A 20,615-nucleotide genomic window follows, 5' to 3' on the forward strand; every position below is an offset into this window, starting at 1 on the left:
CTTCAGAAGTGTCACAATTCTATCTTTCCGCTTACACAATGATCTACGCTGAGCAAATTCCTAGTAGTGGGATTGCTGGAACAAGGAGGTGCCGTTTTGCATGTACAGTTGCCTAAGAGGCTACATGTGTCCTAGGCATTAGCTGTCGTCAGTCACGTCTTTAACCAATCTGGCAAGTGAAAAATGAGATCTCTATTAGCTAAAAGTGTATGTTTTCATTGTTAGTACATTGACTATCTTTTCATATGTTTATTGCTATTATATTTCTTCTTTTATGGAACATTTATTTACTCTTTGTCCATTTCCTTATTAATTCCCCCCCACATTTTTGCATAAGAATAGTAACTTTTAATGTCTCATACATATTTTGCCTACTTTTATATTTTGACCAGATTATTACTTTTTATTATTTGTTTTTATTTTTGTTTTGCTTTTGTCATTCATTTAAAAAAAATGTAGCCAGTCAAGCATCTCAATCCTTAATATTCAGAGTTCCAGATTTTAGTGTCATAAGAGGCTGACCCTGTATTAGAGAAATTATTCATCTGTATAATCTGGCACTCATTTGATTCAGTTTTGAGTTTAATCAGAGGGAGAGATCAAGATTTTCCCCTCCCCCAAAGAGCTAACAAACACCATTTATTAATTACTCTCAAGATTTTAGTATATGTCTTTAGATCTCCTTCATACTGACCTAATGTGGATGTTTATTCTGCTTGACTGATTCATATATATGTCTCACTCAGACTCAGGTTTGTTAATTGTGGCTAGGCCACTTGGTTGATTTGTAGTATTGATTATGGTATTTCTCTGCTTCAAATTGGGTTTCCATGGAGGAAGGTGCTAAATGGTCAGTTTTCAGTGCTTCAGAGAACTGGGAATGAGACAGCAACAGTTGAAGCAAGAAGGAACCACTTTGCAGACATGTTAGAAACTAAGTAGGAAAAAGTAAACAAGAAGAGCTAAGTTTTAAGAGAATCAGTGTCCTGTTTGAGAGTATTCTTTTAAACATTGTTGGGGGCAGGGAGAGGATGTATATATTTGGTCTTTGTTTAAATTGAAAGCCATTAAGCATTCCTATGGCAGGGAAGAACATAATGTGTTTTGCCTCTTTGCCAACAGTAACATAATTTTGGTCTTCCAAATAAGTGCCTTGGGACCTGAATTCCCTGTTGGTAAAGAAAAATTCCCAGCCCACGTGTTGCAGCGGAAATTCATTGTTTCCTGAGTTATTTCCTTTCATACTTAGTTTGGAGGGAAATGACCAAATGTATAGATTTTTTTTCTGCAAAACTGATGTTTATAAAATTACTTAATTCTAATGATTTTTATTACTGGTGTAGGTATTGCTGCTGAAGGCTACTCAGATGCTTCTGGATATCCACAGAGAAATTGACTCTTCACATAAACTGAAAATTTAGGTGAGTCGTGTAAAACAGCTATTTTATTTCTATCAATTACCCCAACCCCCTTTGGTATAGTTTAATAAAGTGTTAAATGTCATTGCTTATACTGTCTCCTTTGATTTGTACCACACTTCTTTGAGTTAATGAGGAGCTGCCTGGTGTGACTAATCCTACTGCTGCTTGACATTTTGCCTTCTAGTTTTGTGGGGTGAAGGTAGGAGCCCAGAAGAGGGGATAGGTAGCCTGGTTATCACCTTACTGCACAATTTCTCATTCTTTCACACCTGTTTGCTTAAATCTTTGTATTGTACTGATATGTTGAGCAAAGAATTAATGTAGGAATTTCTAGTAGTCTTTGAACTGAAACTGTTTGGTGTTGCCTGGAGGCCTCCAGGGACAGTTTGTGGTTGCTCTAGCATGAGATAAGTAAACTTTGGTTGCACATCATTGGTTTTCCCCCTTGATTGCCCTGGGTGGGATTGCATGACCCCAAGAAGTATATATGAAATACCCTAGGAATAGACAAAAGTCAATCTTCTGCTCATGTTGGACATGCTTCAGTTGAGTTCTCGTAGGTTAAAAAGGGTTGGTTTATTGTGCTCCTGCCCTCACAGGTGGCACTGAGGCACATCATGTATAACGATTCTTTACCTGACCAGCTGTGCACATGAAGACAGTTTATCTGTTAGTTTCCAGGTTCTCATCTGTGAAATGTATGGCTGACCCAGATGGATCATTCCCATACTTCAGATTTTATGAAATAGGGAAAAAGATTTTAGGATTAACATTTTTTTTTATTTTTAAAAATATTCTTTAACTCATTTGGGTTTTCTTCCTTTATTGAAACAAAGGAAGAAAGTCTCAGCTTATAATTTCATCTTGTCCTAAAAGTTTAGAAACTAACAGAATGAAGTTCATGTAACTACAGAGAAATAAAATTTCTCAATAAAAGCCTTACCATACAAATTATATAAGGCAATAGAATAAAATGCCTTTTTTAAAAAATTAAGGAATAAGTTTTGTCTTTTTGCCTTTTTTTTTATATTAATGAAGATAGCACTGATTTACAACACTATAGGTGATGCAGAGGTATAGGGACATACCAACTCATATAAATGTTACCACATCATACCCATCACCAAAACATCCATAGTAGGACCAATTTTTACTATTTTTTTGGGCTACATGTGAACAAAGTTGATACTAATAAAGGAGGGTGAATGCATGGGGGGGTTACTATATATTTCTATGCTATTTTATTCTGTTTAGAATTTTTTTTATAATTTAAAAACATATTTTAAAGAAACTACCATGTATTACAAGTTCATGAAAGGAAATATTTTAATACTCAGAATAGGAATCACATGAATTTGTGTTTGTTTTGTACGTATTAAGCATTATGACAATATTCTTCATTTCCTACTGCCTCCTTGTTTTTCTGTAGTCCAGTGACTGTTAGCCAGGGAGTGGCCTGCACTGACCTTAACACTGGCATTTGGAAAACAATGACAGCAACAATAGAAATATTTTCTTGAAAGTATAGGACTAGAGAGATTATCTGAAATCTTGACATTTCCGAAAGTGTCTAAGTCATGAATAAATAGCAGCAGTAACTTTTATTTTGACATAAACCAGAGGGGGGAGAATTGCTTTAAGGGATCTGGGCTGGTCTAAGTCTAAATAAAATTTAATGAATGAACAATGTAATCAATCAATCATTCTGAGCCTTACAGAAAGCCAGGCCATGCTGGGTGAGATCTTGTAGAGATGAGCAATTAAGAATCTGAGACAGCCAGGCTTCACAGGAATAAACATGATGCATTAAAGGGGTGTGTGCATGTGAGAGGGAGATTGATAAAGAATACATGGGGGAGGGGACATGTGTTTTACTTAATATTTTGTATAGTGTTTTACTTAATGACTTGTAAATGCGATATTCTGAACTTATCTCCATTTTCCCTGCAGGCTTGTAAAAAAAATATTTAAAAACCGATTTTTACATGAATAACATTATTTTTAGCTCTTTGGACAATTTTAGTTTCTACTGCTGTAAAGGCGGAGAGTATTGAATTCACAAAATACAAAGCCAGATCTACACAGCTATTTGTCATTCTCTATCAGTCACTTAAAGGCTATGACGTCAGTACAGATAAGTTGTTCTGTGCTTACATTTCTTCATTAAAAATGTAATCATTTATGCACTTCTGTCTTCCTGCCATCCTCCATTAGCTGGATTCTTTGGATGACTCTGCTTGTTGACTGTAGGCACTGCCATTTTCTCATCTCCCTGCAGGCTCCCTGAGTGGCTGGGAGTCCTGATTAGCATTGTCCTAATTAAAATCATCTCTTTGGTCAGGGGTCCGGGGCCTGTCCTGGGGTCCTTATTCTGTTATCTGTGCTTGGTAAATGTTTCATAACAGCAACAATAACCATTACAGATTGTTTTTCATAATTAAATTTACTCATCCATGGGTGTAAGAGAATGTGCTCTTTCCTTAAGCTTTTTGACTAATTATGTTCATCAGTTAATTTTTTTTCGAAGTTAAAAGTCTCCCGTAGAAGTCACGATTTGAGCCTTCACTGTTTAAAAACTGATTAGATTTCATGGATTCAAAGACTCTGGAGTACGTGAATGTGCATTTTTAAACATTCTCCTAAGGAACTGGCATATTTAAAAATCATTCTTTTTTAGCTGGAAAGTCACATATTTTGAAGATGTACATGATTATCAAAGCCATTCTATTTTGTTTACAACAAATGAGAACTGGACAGCTTTCTAGAACCATAAAATGACTGGTGCATTTGTGGAGTTTAAACATGACTTTAAAGTAAACACACTGTAAGGTCAACTGCAGTGGTCTCAACATAGCACTGGAAGGCCTGGTAAAAGTAGAGAAAGTTGTGATCTAAACAATGGTCTTAATAGAGAATCTTTCATTAAAAAAAATTGTCAAAGTGTAATGCATGCAAATGGCTAAAAATAGAAAATACTATGGAGTAGCTTATAATGAAAAGTCAAAAGTGTCTTGCCCTACCTCCTTCACTTAGTCTTGCTTCTTAGAAGTAGCTGCCTGTTTTATTTCTCTCTAAATAATTTTTTTGCTTCTTTTTGGTGATTTCCACATGTTTAAATTTTGTATTCACTTTTCAGATTTTTAGGCTATTTCTTGGTGTCTGGCGGTCACTTATTGGCTTAATCTGACCATCCTCATTTCCCTTCTTCCCTGTAGCTGATTCGTACTTTCATCCTGCTGCTGCACCCCCTGCACCCTCAGATGACACATGCAGCCTCCTCCATTCTTGTTCTGTCTCCTAGAGACACAATTTCTTGTCTACCACCCACTTCCCTCCAACCTCTCCATTTTGAGCAGCTGTACCTTTAATTTTATATGCTCAGAACTGGTAATACTTATATTCTGTTCTTTAATGTCAAAAGATTGGCAATATGTCCATGATTGGCAATAACTTGATTCTAAATTCTAAAACCTCGAAGCTTCATTTCTTTTAGGATAAGGTGGCTGCTCCCATTGCAGTCAGATTGTGTGGTGGGATTCCATTCCTTCCTCTGAGTCTAATGCCCTCACATCTTGCCCTCTCCACAGTGCTTGTTTCAGTGGGTTCTTGCTTGCACATGGCACCAGCCATCTTGAACGCAGCCTCAAGTTCTTTTAGGCTCTGAGTCTCCCTTGGTGCATCTCACTCCCACAATGCCCATCCCTCATCTTTAACCAGAACACTTTGATCTCTATGTGTATCTCCTGCCTCCAAGTCAGTGCTGATGACCATGAAGAGCTGATTACTATGCCTGAAGATGTAATTCAGGCTCTGGTATCTGAAGAAGCAGTAACCTGAAATTAACCATCATGTAGTGAGGACGTGATGTGGTAGACACCTAGGTGCTTGAGGACTGTGTCTGTAGCAGTCCTCATACTGGCTCCGTGAAACAGCGTTTGTCACTGACATCTCACAGATGAAGTAGTTGAAATCTGCATGAGAGACCTCCAAAGATTCCACAGAGAAGTACTTCTGGGAATCTGGCATAACTGGGGACATAGCGACCAGCTGTGGAAAGGCTTCACTGTCTGTAGACTGTCTTCCCCACTTTTCTCAACAAACATCCATCTTATGCCTGGAAAATTGCTGCTGCTTTGGGAAAATCAACTCTGCTTAATTCCCTGCCTCTTCCTTGGTATGCTGTGTGCCCAGAAGCTTGTTATACAGAATTCTGTGACTGGGATAGGAATATCTTTATCTGCTTCCGGAAATTTACTTTGTGAAATTGAAGTGGAAAATGGACTTATTACTCAATCCTACTGGCAAGTGAGAAAAGTGTGTTGTAATGGTTATGATTGATCTGCATGTTTTCCTAGAACCCGACATGTATGTGTGTGTGAGGCACATTTGGTTCTCTTAATTCATGCTGTGTTTTGGTGGTTATTTCAGAAAAGTTGGAAAATGATTAGGTTTACCTTTGACACTTCATTTTCTTTCCTGAATGCAGTGTTTTGCATAAATAATTTGATGTATGTGTGCTTTGTGAATCACTGTTATGCTGGTGACTGGGTAGATGGCAGGCGCCCTGGATAGCTGGGGCCCTCACCCAGAGGTGGTGTTCTCTCCAGCTGCTTTCTCTCCTCACTATACAGACTCCAGGGAAAGCCTACGTGGTGGAACCAGCAGTCTCTCCAGAATGTGTTGTCGAGCTGTTCATCTGCTTTCTATATGAATAGTCCATTTAGGAGTGGGTGATTATGGTAGAGTTCATCCTAGCTACCTCTGTTAGGTCAGGTGGTGATATTAACATGTGCTACCTCAGTGTAAACAGTGCTTAATTTCCAACATCTTAATCTATTATGTTTATGCCAACAAATAAGTGTTGAATGCCAGGCTAATCATTGGAGCTGGCCCTGTCTTTTTATGGAGAGGGGTATCTGGCATTAGTGAAGTCAAGAAGTCTTAATGAATAGATAGGGGTAAGTATATACCCCATTGAATGTTGATCCAAGGTGATTTCCCACATTTAAAGGTGACACTGGTAAGCAGTGCAAGGTTACACTATCAATTTCCAACAATCACCACTTCACAGTGTTTTAAAAAATATTTATTGACAGATTGTGAGAGTAGGATACAATGCCAAGCACAAGTGAAATCTGCACAAGACAATTTTGGTTCCATTATGAAGAAATCACTAATGTTCACTTTTAGGTACGTCTAGTGAAACTTGGGTAAAAGTGATTTAGGGAGACAAATCTATTTGGACAACTTAAAACTTGGTGAAAGTTTTAACCCATGCCTAAAAAGATAGCACCTAGTAAAATGGGATAGAACTTAAATGAAGTTTAGGAAGTCTTTTTAAAAATTATCCTAAATATTCTCCCCAGATGATATATTCCTGCATTTACTTTACATCTAAGGAGTAAAAAATGAACCACTTGTCTTCCCTGCAGGAGAACTTTTGGCTCCAGGCATCTGGGCCATCCACAATGCTCGGTTCACTTTGAAAAGTGCAGACACATGGGATGAGTTGGGTGAAATAAAAAAGCCTCCTGCCACCTCTTCTCAGAAGTTAAGGTTCAGAGGAAGTGAATTCAATACCCTGAACTAGGAAAGACAGAAATAAAAATTGTCACTGGAGAGTAAAATGACTTGCCTTGTTGTCATTTGTCTATCTGTTTCCAAAAGGATATAGTTGCAGAGTCCATGACAAAAGAGCAGGAAGAGAGTATGTTCAGAGGAGGAAGGGGAGATTTCTAGTGGGATAGGTTTCTAAGAGAAAATAGAATTTATTTCTGGGTTCGTTGGTGTGATTTTGCTGCATGTAGCTGAAAGGATTACAAACCATGCTTATTTTCTGTAACTTAGAATGATGTCCTGAGTCGGCCACTTGGACTGGCCAGGCAGCTCACATAGGTTGGGCTCAGGATCCTTCCAGGATGAGAAAGGTTTCAATAAAATTTCATATCTCTGACTTGAGCATTTAAAGTAAAAATCTCTTATAGACAAAATTGATTTTGAACATTCCTTTTTTTTTTTTTAAGATTTTATTTATTTATGCACACAAGAGCTGGAGTATAGGCCAGAGGTACCCGGGGTCGAGGGTGGTGGGTGAGAAGATTCACCAGTGACAGAGTGGGGAGCAAGTGAAATTTCAGATATATAGTGTTTTTTAACTTTATAAATTCTGTATACTTTAATCTACCCAGAAACCGAGTTCTTGGTAGTACTATATTTGTTCTGCTTTATCTCACAGACTGTGTTTTAGAGATAATTGGAATACTTCTCTGTGTAATTATGCCACCAACTGGGTGCATAGTTTCATTGATTTTCATTTTGTTTTTAGACTCCCCTCTTCAATATGATTTTCAATAGTTTTGCTAGATTTCAAAGTGTCATCTATAACATAAAGCATATTCAGAGGTGTTTGCTTTTACCCCAGACCCTTCTCCATCCTGTTTGCTCCCTTCTCATAACTAGCAATTGAAAAAAAAAAAAAAAAAGTTTATCCTTGCACAGTTCCCCCCTTAGTATATTAGCAAACCTACGCATGCTTTATGTCTCCCTCTCTTCTTACACAGTTGTTTACTGTACACAGTTGTCTCCACCTTTCTTTATTCACTTAATCTATCCTGGCTTTTGTTGCATGGTATTGCATAGAGCTAATCCTCACCCCTTCACACAGCTGCATAGTCCTCCGTTGTGTGAATTTACACTTAACTTCTGTAACATGCCTTACTGATGGACATTTGGGTATTATCTCTTTTATTATTATGAACTGTTGTGGAGAATAGCTTTGGGCATCTTAAAATCATTTTTCTTTCTTAACCTATGGAAGTTAAATGTATATATTATTGATTCTTTTTATGAAGAGAGAAACACATGTCCACAAGCTGTTAGAATCAAACAGAGCTTTGGAGCAGCATGGGGAAAAGAGTTATATTTGGAAGAAATGGAGGAGAGCCCTGGTGGAGTCAACATTGTCGTAAAAAGGAAGAAAATAAGGTGTAGGAAGGTTGGTTAAATCCAGTTTTCCATTCCCTGCATGGCCAGGCCAAGGACTGTAGATTCTGTACTCCAGGCCAGGAGTTACCTTTTCAGTAAGGGATGAGATTGTAAATATTTCAGGCAACTGTCTGCTGGAACTTCTCAACTCTGCAAATGTAGCCATAAACAATTCATAAATAAATGAGTGTGACTGAGTCCAATAAAACTAGATTTATGCATAATGAGCTTTGAATTTCATAATTTTTTATGTATCGTGAAATACAATTCTTCTCTCAACCATTTAAAAATGTAGAAACCATTCTCAGCTTGTGGGCCACTTTGTTTGCCAAAGTATTGGCATTTGGGAGCCATAGAAAGTTTGTTGGCACAAGAAAGACCTGTTAGAAGACTGACAGTAGATTAAGCAGGCCTTCACCAGAAGCGAGGCACCCAGGAGAGGGTGGCTTGCTGAGGGTAGCTGTGTGGATGTAGTCAGAGATGAGTGTGGGCGGAGAAGTGAACTCTTCTTTTTCTTTATCATCTGAGATTGGAGAACTGTTGGGAAGCATGGGCGCATTATGTGATTAGATGGAATTTATATGTACTTTTAAAAGCTGTGCCCTTTAATTTTCTACAGGTTGTTACAAAGAGAGCCAAATTCACCATTCCACAGTGTGTATGTGTGGACTTAGGACAGAATTATCTCATTCTTTGCTTCCTTCTCTTCCTCCTACCCCCTTCCTTATCAAGAATCCCGATACTGAGCTTCATTCACTGGCAAACCTTTTGTATCAGCTATTTGTACATCTTGTTTCCTACTATGTTTGTAGGCTAGCTGTTCAGAAAATATTATTTTGTTTGTGGGAGGGAAATCAAAGATGATGTAAATGAAAAATGCATTTTCATATAATGAAAATTATTAGAGCAACTTTTAAAATGTCACTGCAGATTAATGCAGACAAGAAGGAGCTGAATATATTAGAAAGTAGGTCAAGTTATCTCATGTTTATGAATGAGGTGAATTACAGTGTAGGTTGAGGTTTATAAAATTGGGTGATACTATAGTTTATCTGAATTACCCTAGCCTGGATCATATTATAATTGAAATAAATTCAGTTTGTTTCTTTATCTTCGTGGCTAAGTATTTTACATGTAATATTTTATAAATTTAATAAACTAGTAAAAGGGATGAGCTTCTTGTTACTGCTCACATTTCCTGCATTAGATACAGAATCTGCTGAGGGAGTTGAAGCTGAAGTAGATTTAATCCAGAGGGTGAGTGCTTCCAGAATCTGTGGAAGGTTTGGAGGAATAATGCTGTAGGCTGAGCCTTCCAGAATGCCCCCCACCCCCACCCCTACATCCCAGAGCCATTTCTCCTACCAGCATTGGGAAAGCTGCCCGTGGCTGCTGCTGTTGGAAGCTGCTGAATTAGGAACCCAGTACTTGAGCTTTTGGCTCTGGCACTGTGCCATCTCCTCTGCCAAGATGTCTTGCTTCTCCCGGACACCCTTGTGCTCTGCCTCTTTCCCCTGTGACACAGTTCACACTCCAAGCTGCCCGTGAATAGGGGGTCTGGACATAGTTTAGCTCTCTAGCATCTCTGTGCTGCACATGAGCCAGTCCCAGGTTTGCCTCCATTCCCCATGTCAGCAAAGACCATTTCAGATACGTCTGCCCCTACAACTCAGCATTTGAAAGACAGTTTCATCAGAATTTCCCTTCCTTGGATACATGTGAGAAATTTGAATAGACTTGTGTAGTGGGAATAGTAACTGGTATTACTAGTGTTACACCAGTGTCACTCGTTAATTCACAAGTATTTATTTGAGAGTGTTACTGATGACTGCCTGAACCTAGTAAAACACTATTTGCCATCTCAAGACCTTTTTTTTTTTGGTTGGAATTATGTATTTTTAGGAAAGGAATACCTGTAGATAGAGTGAAGGTTGCTATGATGGTGTAATGCAGGCCTGGGGAACAGTATTTTATTTCCCCAGGAAGATGGTAGGTCAAAATATTGTCGTGGTTATCCGCTGTTTAAGTATTTGCTGTGCTGACCTAAGCATACGGCAGACATAGCATTTGTTCACCAGTGTTACTGGCAGACTTCTGGACTCCCAGATTCTCCTGCATATGTCTGGGTGAACTCTCTTTTTCTTCCAGAGGAAGTCTCACTGTTTTTCACTGGAAATGATACTTGCAACTGAAGGCCATTGATGTGAAAACTGGGCAGACCTAGGTTCAAGTCCTAATCCCACCACTTAATAGATTTACCGATTTTGTACAAATTTCCCTTTCTCTGCCTGTGCCTTCTGTTGGCACATTGCTGACATGCAGCCAGTGCTCAGTGGTGGGCTGCAGGCATCAGTGTGGTGTGTCCCACTACCACCTGTGACTGGAGGGTCTGCTCCCCTTTCTCATCTCCTGAAGTGTTTTCCAGGTGGTTAGGCTGCTTGTGTCTCTTCACGACAGTCATTTCCACACTCATGGCCCTGAGTGAATTTCATAATTTTTTATGTATCGTGAAATACAATTTTCTCTCAACCATTTAAAAATGTAGAAACCATTCTCAGCTTGTGGGCCACTTTGCTTTCTTTTAATGCTTATGGGCCTTCTGCCCTTCAAGTGCCCTTGGATTCCTCTTAGATTTCATCTCGCCTCCTGGGAAAAATTCTCTCAATGCTTTAGAGGCTTCTGAGGCATCACAGGGTCACAGAAGTCATAGTAGTTGCTTATTTGTCATCCAGACATCAAGACCTCCTTCTGAGGCTTGAAAGGCTGATTGCAGCCTGCTTGTGCCACCCCTCCTTTATAATTGGATTACTGATTCTATTTCAGTGATCATTTTAAACTGAAATGGCCTTAATTCCAATGTCTTTGCTTCCCACCCTCCCCTTGACTTCCCAGCAATACCTAAAGTAAGTGGGAACACATTAGCCTGTATTCTTCAGCAAAGCTTCCAGAATGCTGGTATCTTAGTGTAGTTTTAGGGGGATGTCGAGGAATTATAAAAGATTCACTACACTATACTGTGCCAAGTGAATTTCTAGAGAGGTTATCTTCATAATGTGTTCTTTGTTCCTTAGGGATTATTGGGCCCCTGTGTACAACAGACCTGCTGTCCCCTGGACCTTTGTGCGTGGCCCCACACAACATTCATGTAGAGATTCAAGTCATGCTGTGGCTTGTGATGGCAAGAACCACTACCTGTTGACTGTGTTTCTTTTCTTCCTCCTTAATGTCTGACCTCCAAGAGCTTATTACCCTTGGGCTAATAATTTTATACATACCCTCTCTGAATTTTCTTAAGCCTTTAACAAGGATTTGAGTTACACATTTAGTACTTTTGTATATCTGAAGATTGGATTTTGAGTTAATAACATTTACTGAACATGGAAAAGGGCCAGCCTTTTTGCTGGATCTTAGGAGAATTATTATGTGCAAGATGGAAACAAAGTATTTAATATAGTTGGTACAGAGGGGTTAAGGAATTGACAAGTTGATCTTGTTAATTGCTGGTAAGAGAGTTAAACTTTTTCCTAAGGGCAGTGGAAATCCACTAATGGGTTTAAACTGATTGGGGTCTAGAAAGAAACTTCAGGAAGTTGGCTGAAGTATGTATTCTAGGGCAGTAAGAATAGAGGTAGGGACTCATTTGGTAAGCTGTTGCCTTAATTTAGGTAGGAGTTGATAGTATCTAAGTAGGAGAAGAGGGAAGATTTGAAAGATACATAGGCATTAAAATGACCAGGACTTGGGTGGTTGGATGTGAAGTGCAAGACAGAGTCGAGTCAAGGATGAGTCTTCCGTTTCTGACTTTGGGAGTTGGATGGATGTTGGCATCAGTGGGTTCAGCAGTACAGGTTTGCGGGGGCGGGGGTGGGTGGCAGCAATTGGAGAGGTGACTTTTGAGAAAGATGGATTTGGTATGTAAAAGATCTTGCAGGGGAGATACAGTGTAGAGTTAGATGAGGAGAATGAGGGAGAGGCCTGGCCTCTATCAGCCGCTTTGGCAGGTGTAAGTCTTGAGGGTAGAGAGATACACCAGGCAAAGGTGAAAAGTAGAACAGGAGAAAACTCAAGGACCCTGCAGACTAAGCACAGAAGAGAGCCTCTGGAGGAATCTGAGAAAGGGAGGTGGGCCAGAGGTAGGGGACAGTTGCTGTTGTCTAGTGTTGTGCAGACAGGCAAGGAATAGAAAGTGAATGACTATTCTGTCAGCAGTGAAAACAGGAGTAACCTTGGCCAAAACAGCTACCAGGGGAGTGTTGGGCAGGAGCCAGATTTGTAATAAAGTGAGTAATTAAAGGTCTGTCAGTGTGGACACTCCGTGCAGATTTTGTGGGCTGGCAGAGGTGGTGATGGTGGAGGGGTGTACTTTGCTTTAGGAATAGACGAAGAATTGGAGAGGAATGCTCTACTGTGCTTCCTCCCTGTCGTGCTTACTGCTCTAGATTATGCATTTTTCCCTCCCAACACTTCACATTTTTTTTTAAATAATCACAAACTTAGAGAAAACCTTGAAAGTACAGCACAAAGAATGGTTCCCTGAACCATTGATTGTAAGTTGCTGACCTAATCCACAGTCACTTCCAGTGACTTTTATTTTAGCAAGTATTTCCTGTTCAGGGACTTCCTCAAAACTAACTACTGTGCAGTTACCAAAATTACCACCATCGAATCCTCAGAAAGTATTCAAGTTTCATGAGATACTCCATTCTTATGCTTTATAGCAAAGAGAGCCAGATCAGAATCATATATTGCAATTTGTGCTTTGAGTCTTTTGCCGTCTTTAGTCTGCACAGATCATGAGTCTTTCCTTGACTTTTGTGGAAGATGAAAGGCCAGTTTTTTTGTAGCACATTTCTGAAACCATGTTATGTTTTGGCTTATAATTAAGTTCAAGTTACGTATCTTTGTCAAGAATATCACTGAAATGATGCTGTGTTCTTGCATCCTGTTAGGAGTTTGGCAATCTAGATTTGTCCTATTACTGATGATGCTCACCTCATCACCTGACTGAAGTTGTATGGGCCAGGTTTCACCCCTACAATGGCTATTCCTTTTCCTGTTCTAATGAATAACTTTTGTACAAGATCCTTTATAGCTAAAAATTCATGAGTGTTCCATTCCTCATCAAACTTTCATTTTATTTATTCACTTTGGTGTGGGATCAAGTTTTCATATTTTATTCAGCAAGCTATTATCTGATAGTATCATTTTGATGTTCAACTTGTTGATGTGGCCACCAGCAACCCCTTTATTTCCTCTTGATACGTTTCTACCACTTTTTGAGCCATTCTTTACTTTCTGACACAAGATGTGCCAGGTGTCAGAGTCTGTGCTCATGACTTAAATAAGCCATCTTACTCTTGCTCTTTCCCAGCTCTGGAGTCAGCCATTTCTCCATGGAGTCCTTACAGCTTTTAATAGCGCAAGGGAGGTCAAAGCCAAGACCTGGGCACTAAATGTGCGCTTTGCTATTGGCATAGGCCTTTTTAGCGGAAAGAATCAGGGGATGTATTTTCTTCTTGTAATTCACAGCAACTGTGTTCTATAAAGTCACAGTGAACACTAGCAAATACTGAACCATTGCTCTCGGGGGAAAGGCAAAGTCAGGTTCTTGTCAGCCTCTGGTCATAGTTTTGTTAACTAAGCCTTGTTTTATGTGTGTTTATGTTTCAAGGACACCACATTTATTATGCCGTTCATTTATTATTGAACTCAGGGACACAACATGTAACTGATTCCTGGATGAAGCTCATCTAACATCTTCATAAAGCACATTACAGTCTTCTTGGGCTTAGGAAGACAACACCCTAGACAATACCTCAGCACTCTGTGGAGAACCATCTAAAACAGCAACGTCATCAATAAAATAAAATAAAATAAATGCAAGAACCATTACACTGAGTAGACTGCAAAAGGACACTTGTTAATAGTCTGAGAGCTGAAGTGAGGTAAAGCATCACCTGGAATGGATGATGCAGGGGACTCAAATTTTTATTGGCTAGACACATATGTGCCCGCAAATGACTGCAAAAGTGCCAGAAGTATTGATTGTGGGGTTCCAAGTAAATGTTAGTGATTAGATGAATTCAGAGAAATAGAATCTACAGATTTGAGGATTGGCTGTGTATCTCTATGTACACCTATTATTACTGCATCTTTGTGTGGGTGTCTGTCTACTTGTCTCTCTCCCTGTCTCGCTAACCATAAATTCACATCTATACTCTAAAATCCAGTCACACACCATGTGATTCCTTCTAGTTTTCCCTGTCTGACACTGATTCCTATTCCCCATGTAGGCACCTACCTTACTCTTTCCCACATAATGACACTATGACTGAATTTTTCAAGAACAGAAGGCTGGGCATGGGTGTGATTATATCTTAGGATCACATTTATATCCTTTTATGTCATTTAAGATAGACTGGCAGTAAATAATGTATGAAGTCTCTTTTTTCTAATTAGAAATCATGCAAATTTTTTAATTTAAGAAAAAATTAAAATTTCAAAGTTGAAGAAGCCCAGTATATATCTGACTTTATGCAATGGACTTACAGCAGTGCCTTGCCATCTGGGAAACAGAAAGCCCCACTGTATTTTCTAGGCTGTGAGTCTTTTAAGTGGTTCTACTGGGAGATGCACTCTCTGTGGAGATGTTGGCCTCCCTCGACAGGTGGGTGAGTCTGGGGGTCAGGGACTGGGTATGATTTATTCATTTTATGTCGCTGGAGCCTGGCCTGTGCAGTTACTGATAAACGTTTATAACTTTATTTGACCACATCATCAAGATGTTAACTAACCTTTGTCTGAAGGCCTGTCCTTTTCTTGGGATGTTCTCGCCTCTCTTCCATCATCTTTTCTGTAAGCTCATGTCTCCTTCCTTCAGGAAGTCTTCTAAGCCCTCACTAATCAGAGCAACCATTCCAGAAAGAATTTCCAAAGGCTCTGGAGTGTTTTTCTGACCTGTTAGCTCGACATCAGCTTTGGAGGTGAACAGAACTCCATTGCATCCCCAGCTCTTACATGATCTGTAAAATGGTCAGGTGCCAGCCTCACCAAATCCTGTGAGGATTCAATGAGATTGTTGGAAGGACCTGGCACCATGTTATCCTTAGTGTTTGCAGAGATGTCAGAGGTGAGTATTGAGTGTGTGTCACCATCTTTGTTTTGTTTTGTTTCCCAAAATTGATGGGAATTCCAAATTGGAGCAGAGCTCTTGTTTCTTCTTAGTCACATCTAATGTCTCCTCCCCCCAGCCCCATCTACATATCCCCTACTTCCCAGCACTGTGCTGTATACCCAGTAGACGTTAAATATCTGTTGGTTTGTCACTAAACAGTCCTCTTTCACTCTAAGTTCTTTTCTTAACTTCGCTATAAGTTCTTTTCTTAAAGATTTGAAATCCATTGTGTTTGAGGTAGAACTGGAAAAAATATTAGGGATCATTCATAGCTTAGTAAAATAAATAAGCGGTATTCAGTACTGTCTAGATGGTAACAGGATGATGTAGGTGGTAAATGAGAGCTAATGCTTGGGTCCCAGAGACCTTTACACAATCTTGCTGGTAGAGCAATTTCCTTCCCTTTTATCAGAGTGCTGCTGATGCTGATTATTTGTCCTCTGTTTTTGATTATGAATCAATATTGTATATAACGTGGTTGATGTTGCAGTCTGCTGCTGGGCAGTGTTGTTTTCCTCACTATATCCTTAATGCAGACACTGTCCTCAGCCCCTGTTGGACTCATCGGCTCTCTTTAAACAGAGAAGTGGCGGCACAATCAGTCTCTGTTTTCACCCTTTACAATGATGCCAGCTAGTGCCAAGAAATTCTTGAAACACAACATATTGCCAACCTGGTTATCTTCCAGCCCTGGTTTGGTTTCTTGGCTTTTTTTTTTTTTTTTTTTTTTTTTTTTTTTTTTTTTTTTTTTTTTTTGGTAGGTTCTTTTGGTACTGGGTTTGGTTTTGTAAAACTGTAGCAGTCAGAGATACAGTGGATAATGAATCTCCCTGTTCATGAGCTTTCCCCCCACCCCGCCCTTCTTTCCTTCAGAAAAGCAACCCATTAAAAATAAGCCATGCTTTTGAAATTATATCTTTTCACTGCATAGGACCAACTTTGGCACTTTGTAATCTGCTAGATTGAATTAATCAATGCCTATTCTCTCATTGCTGATGACTCTGTGTTATGAGAAATGTTGGCATTGTAAAGATTCATTATTTGCTCTGACTCTTAAGCTCAAAATTATACTCCAGGTTTTATTTCCCAGTCATTTTCTCAAAGATTTAAAATCCATTGTTTCTTAGGTAGAATTGGAAAAAATATAGAGATCATACATAGCTTAGGAAAATAAATAAGCTGTATTTAGTACTGTGTAGATCGCAACAGGATGATGCAGGTAGTAGTAATTAAGAGCTAATGCTTGGTCAAAATAAGGGGATTGCAATTGTATGGGGAATATAAAAATAAAATTATTTAAAAAAAAAAAAGAGCTAATGCTTGGGTCTCAGACTTCTTGAGTTCAGGCCTGGTTCCTTTACTCATTAGCTTTGTGGCGATGGGTAACTTATCTCTCCTTTCCTTTCTTCAGTTCTTTCACCTATAAAATGGGCTTCATGGTTTCATTTTAGTACTTACCATCATAGTATTATTGTTGGTATTTAAGATGGAATTTGTAGGAAAAAAAACACAGGGCAAACACCCAGTAAATAAATGTATGTTATCAATGTACTTTGCTGCTTTTCATTATCATCTGTGCTACAGAGAAGGCACAGAAATTAAAATTGACCTTCATAATTATTAAGAATGATCACCTTATGTTCTAGTTCCTTTAAAGAAGGTGGGCTGTTTGCATAGACAAGGGATACTGTGTACCACAAAACATACATACAGCCGATGTAGGGCGATGGAACTCACACACATTGCTGGTAGTAATGTAAAATGGCACAAGCTTCTTGTAAAACAGTTTGGCAGTTTCTTCAATATTTGTGTCTTATCCTTTTATTTTAAAATCTAATAAACATAGCACCTATCATATATCCCAGACATGCTCTTCCTTGGTATTTACCTGGGAGAAATAGAAGCTGTGTCTTTATCAAGACTGTACATGAATGTTAAAGCAGGATAGCAACACATGCACCTGTTACTATGAATTTTATCTGTAATAACCCCACATTGGAAACCACTCAGTTGTCCATCCACAGTGGAAAGGATCTATAAATTTTATGGCATCCATTCAAGGGACTACAATTCAATAATAAAGGCAAATGAACTGTTGGTATATATCAACAACATGGGTGACTCTCAAAGTTTTGTGCTGAATGAATAGTCAGTTCAAAGAGTCCTATCATCTAAAATTCTAGAAAGTGCAAACTAATGCACAGTGACAGGAAACAGATCAGTGGTTGCCTGAAGACAGTGGGAAGTGAAATTTGGGACGGAGGAATTACCACAGGGTACAGGAAAACTTTTGGGAGTAATGGGTACATTCTTTACCTTTACCATCATGATGGTTTCACAGGTGTAGATATACATATAAATATAAATTTGTATACTTTTCATATGTGTATATGTCTATTATGCCTAGAAAAAAATAGGCAAGCCTACTTTATCCAAAAAACCCAGTGTATTCTCTTTGCAGCTAAAACATGACATTCATCAGCTAGTTTAAATGAATACTTGCTAAATTGCATATTAGCTGTTTTGTTTTGGAATTTGTGCTTTGCCAGAATTTTTTGGAACATATGTCCAAGAAAACTTGAATTGATGACTTACTATTTTTCAAATCTTCTGTAGCAGGTAGACATATTTGCATTATTACATTGACCTTATAATTAGTCATTAGAGCATGTAAATATTCTAAAATTTTCTGTAGACTTTGAATTTTGCTGCTCAGAAATCTAAATAGACTTTGTTTCTAGACTTACTCACTGTTTGTTCATTTTTGCTTTTTCCTGCTCCAACACCCTTCTACCTTTCTACTCAAAAGAACAGTTCCTCCTCTATGATAGAAGGCATGCAAGGGAAACTTTATTTGACATGCCCAGTCTTCAGATTAGTTTGTCAATGTTAGTTTATTTAGACTTATAATTGGTTTGCTAAAAAAAAAAAAAAAAAAAAAGGGTCATTTAAAATTGAGGATCAACCTGAGTGCCCAACAGCAGATGAATGGGTAAAGAAGATGTGTTATGTATACACAATGGATTACCACTCAGCTACAAAAATTAGATGAAATCTTGCCATTTGTGATAACATGGGTGGAACTGGAAGGGATTATGCCAAGTGAAGTAAATTAGAAGAGGAAAGACAAATACCAAATGATTTTGCTCATGTGGAATTAAAGAACAAAACAGACAAAGAGAAAATCAAACCAAAACAAACCCTTGAAATCTAATTGCAGAATTGTGGTGTCCTGAGGGGAAATATAAAGGGTCAAAGAGGTTAGCGAGCCCATTGGACTGTGCCTCAGAGTGTTATTGGTGCTTTGGTGGTAGGCATGGGGAGATAACACACATTTGAATACACATGCATTGTGTCAACCTGTACCCCTAAAACATATACTATGTTGAAAACCAATGTTATCTCAATAAACATAAAAATAAATAAATGACATAAAAATAAAATTACGAATCACAAGAAATTTTAACCTAAAATATATGCACTTAAATCTTGATCTAAGATATGTATGTCTTTAACTCCTGTCTCTGAATGTGGAAATAATTGTACACGTTTCCATCAAGAATCACTCCCATGCTGTGTATCTGTAGTATCCATTTTTGAACTCTTTAAAGTACAATGAATTTAAAAGTTGCTTGAAATAATATAAGTATAGACTCCTTTTGTATTTTTAAAAAAGTTCTCTCAATTCATTGGATTAACTTGGCAGTAATTTCTGTTTTTAGTGATTCATCAAAGCATTCTACTGAGTGTTTTTCCTAACAGCAACTTTCTCGTGTGCTCATATTTCTTTGGTCTGTGTGATATGTAAATATGTGAATATGTAATAAATGTAACTGGCTTTAAAGGCTCAAGAATAGAGTCTATAGGGATACCACTCAGTGGTGGGGTAGCCTGCCTCCAGAAGAGTTGCTTTGAATTCAGCCATTTGTTTCAGAAGACGTTGATTATGGGACCGTATATTGTATATTATACATTATAGGAAATCGAGACAGCAAACTTTGTCATTTATAAAGCCAGAATTTCAGGATAATAAAATTTACTGTTAATGTTTAGGTGGATTTGTGTGTGTGTGTGTGTTCTATATGTATGTGTGTAGTTAGTATTATTTTCGTATCCTGCTTATAAAAACAGCGAGAATGTCCTCAAAACTGAATACTTGTGCTTATTTTTATCTCCTTTCAATAAACTAGAAGTGAAGTTACCCATCTAAACGCTGACAATATTGCCACATTGACTGCCAAAAAAATGATACTGCTGATGGAACAGAAATGTGTATTCCATTGCATTTCTTGCCAATGTGATGAGTGTTCAGATTCTACTAACATGATAAAGAATATCTTACTTGTATTTGTATTTAAAAGTGTTATTGAGGGTGAATTTTTTTCCCTTTTTATTTCCTTGCTATTTATATTTGTCCTTTGTGAAAAATGTATTACAATTTCTTAACCATCCTGTATTAGCATGTTTATTTTATTTTTAACCCTTTGCTATCTTCTGACTTAACAATGTTTTACTTTTTTACATCGAGACCTTCCCCAGTCTGACTCAGGTGAATTGTATAGATCTCACTATTTTCTACCCTTGTTTTTCGAATCACTTTAAATTTGTATAAATTTCATTGGGATATATATTATGAAGTATGTGGAATATGCTATGATCTAAATTTTTTTTCAGAGAAACTATTTGCCCAATACTACTTTTTAAATAGTGTTTCATTTTCCCATGGGTGTTTCCATGAAACTTTCATCACGTAGGGACATCTGTGTACACTGAACATTGTGTCTGTTTCATGTATCTGTTTGTTCCTTACCAGCATAAAGATGTAGTTACTTTAGCTTTACTGTAGCTATACTGCCTGAACAAGTTTTCTTTATTTTTCTGCAGTATTTTCTTTACTACTTTTTTTTTCTTCCAAAATAACTAAGTTTAGATGGAATGCAGCCCAGACTTTCAGCAGTGTTGAGTGTTTTTCTCCCCAGTTTTCATGTTCTGTGGGTACTTTCACCAGGAATCTCCTGTGGAGTTTGAGGGCCTTT

The 20,615-nt window shown here is 38.2% G+C and overlaps 1 protein-coding gene across 14 annotated transcripts in view; it reads left to right on the plus strand.

Moving 5' to 3' along the window:
- Positions 1 to 20,615, plus strand: part of TLN2 (talin 2) — a 451,133-nt gene that overhangs the window by 217,682 nt on the left and 212,836 nt on the right. For all 14 annotated transcript variants that reach the window (XM_054687829.1, XM_054687842.1, XM_054687839.1 and 11 more), the window contains one exon: positions 1,344 to 1,421. The gene's annotated coding sequence lies outside the window, so the exon portion shown is untranslated. The remainder of the gene's footprint in view (positions 1 to 1,343; positions 1,422 to 20,615) is intronic.

This window comes from Talpa occidentalis, unplaced genomic scaffold (genome assembly GCF_014898055.3).
Source record: "Talpa occidentalis isolate TD23 unplaced genomic scaffold, MPIMG_talOcc4v2.1 talOcc4.11, whole genome shotgun sequence".
Taxonomy (NCBI): domain Eukaryota; kingdom Metazoa; phylum Chordata; class Mammalia; order Eulipotyphla; family Talpidae; genus Talpa; species Talpa occidentalis.